Source organism: Chionomys nivalis, unplaced genomic scaffold (assembly GCF_950005125.1).
Source record: "Chionomys nivalis unplaced genomic scaffold, mChiNiv1.1 scaffold_167, whole genome shotgun sequence".
In the NCBI taxonomy this organism is placed as follows: Eukaryota; Metazoa; Chordata; class Mammalia; order Rodentia; family Cricetidae; genus Chionomys; species Chionomys nivalis.
In genome coordinates this window covers 1-2,656 of record NW_026646923.1, presented here as the reverse complement: position 1 = coordinate 2,656, position 2,656 = coordinate 1, and positions in this window count along the sequence as shown.

The window sequence follows — 2,656 nt, the reverse complement described above, 5'->3', positions numbered from 1 at the left end:
TAAAAGAGGATCTATAAGGAGAACTGGCTTTTTTTATGGACAGTTACATAGAAGTACAAATTGAAATTGAAAGGATGTGATCCAACCATAATTAATTGGAGGGATGAGAAATGATCTAGCAAGATGTTTGTTTAGATACTTTTTGCCTTCTTTTCATAACATTGCTTACCCCTAGAAGGTAGAAGGCAGGACACCTGTCACATGTCAGAGGACTAGGGAAGACAAGGAGAATGATTGTTGTAGCTTCCTTATGACCAGCTGCTGAGATGAAGAGTTAGGCTATTAGAGTTTTGTGACTACTTCAGAAGGTTCTGTCCTCTGAGTTTACCTCATTCTCCTTCAGTTTATGCCTCTCATTATTCCTCTTGCCATGGCCTGCATATCTGTGTCCCATCTATAGTTTCTGTTGACACATGATCTGCAGTGTAACAGTATAGAGCAGTGGTGCCTTTTGAAAGTGATTAATTGTAAGAATAAGAACTCTTCTTTGATGTGTGAAATTTGTTCCTCATAAAAACACTAGAGAAAAAAAACCAGCAGATTTCCCGCCCCTCCCCTACACACACAGGCCATTTTGTTCTTTTGGGACTCTGCCATAGGAGGACACAGCAGTAAGGCATAAACCATTACCACCAGAAATTAATTTGTTGGTGTCTTTGTCCTGGATTCTTTGCCTCCAGAACTATGAGAAATTTCTATCACTTATGAATTTCTGAATTTCAGATATTTTCTTGTGGAAGACATAAATAATGTAAAGCTGCCATATTTGGGGTAGAATTTTCTACATCCCAAAAATAAGAAGAACAAAACAAGTGAAATTAATTTTATGGGTTATAAACAAAGAGCCAATCACAGTGTCCAGATCTGTAATCCTAGCAGTTGGAAGGTGATAGAAAGAGTATCAGGATGTCAAGACCAGAATAAGCTGCATGAGTCTCCAAAAAAGGAAAAGAAATAGATTCAGTGTGCACATTTATATATAACCATAAAATTGAACAGTCATCTCTCATGGAAATGTTTGTTCTTCAATGCTAACACGTTCATCACAACCCTAGTCTTGGAAGTTTTGTTGTTGTTTGTAGTAGGGAGCTGCGGGCCTCTTCCCACAGCCCGGCTCATGGTTGCCTGGCTAGCTTATGCCCCAAAATAATGACACACAAACTGTATTCTTTTAAACACTGCTTGGCCCATTTCTATTCATGTGTGTAGCACCCCAAGGAGCGCTTACCGGGAAGATTCTAGCCTATGTCCATCCTGGGTCGGAGCTTTATCGCGTCTGCCGGGGAGAGGGGAGCATGGCGTCTGCTCCAGAGAGCAGAGCTGTCGAGTCTGAGCTCACTTCCTCTTCCTCCCAGCATTCTATTCTGTTTACTCCACCTATCTAAATTCTGCCCTATCAGATGGGCCAAGGCAGTTTCATTATTAGCCAATGACCTTCCTCCATCATTTCCCCTTTTTCTGTTTAAACAAAAAGGAAAGGCTCTAACATAGCAAAATTACATATAGCAAAACAGTTATCAAGTAAGAATTACAGTTACAATATTTACATCTATTTTATCTTTATCATAACTAAAGAAAACTATAACTATCTATCTATTCTTCAACTCTATCAAAGACTCCAGAAGGATATAATATTACCTAAGCAAACAAGAAATAAGCAACTTCTAAACTCTAGAAATGACAGAGACATCTCGCTACCTTGACAGTCACCCAAAGTTTCTCTGTACCATTGGGGCATCCATCTTCGGCCTAAAGGCCCATAGTTTCCAGCACACATTTCCATGAAGCAGGAAATTTCAAAGGCAGTTCAGTCACTATCTGCTGTGTCCTGCAGAATGTCTCACATGAATTCATGTCTCTTTCATGAATTAGGAACCCCAAAAGATCATCTCACCTTTAGGCAAGTTCAGCAGTCCTCTCTCTGCGGGTTCTTTGTGTCCAGTTTATACAATAGTCCAGGCAAGAGCAGTTTCTTGCCCAAATAGCTATCAAACTCCATAAGGTGCCTCTTCGATGCCCGTCTTCTTTCTTCTTGAAGTAGATTGGTGCTGCCAGGAGCAGAGTGTCTCATTGTCATGAAAAACCCTAAGTTATTAAAACATTTAAAATACCATATTCTCTAGCCTTTGAAAGATATGATGAATGCCTATCTGAAATATATGCATGCACATCTAGAAAATCTAACTAACATGACTACAAACTTGACTATTATTAATAATTATCCATTAACAACCTATATACATTACATTTTGAAATGAACTATACAATCACAATACCTTAATCAATATCAGAAATACATACACATATAATAAAATTGACCTTAAATTAATATCAGTAAACCAAGATTCATATCAGTGCAAATTATTCACATCTATATCATCTCCCCCTTTAAATGTAAAAGAACATTTATAAACAATATATGGGAACATGGGCGCAGTTTTTTCTCTCCAAACTGCTTCCTGCTGAATGGGGGCGCTGTTATTCGGGTCTTTTATGGGATAACCGCTCTGCTAGGTTCATCTCAGTTGGCAGTTGAGCAAAGTAATTTTTTGAAGGTGTTCACAGCAACCCTTCAGGAGGGACGTGGTCCATCATACCATATTGGATAAAAGCAATCCACAGTGTCCCATCCTCTGTGAAAACAAAAGAAGAAACT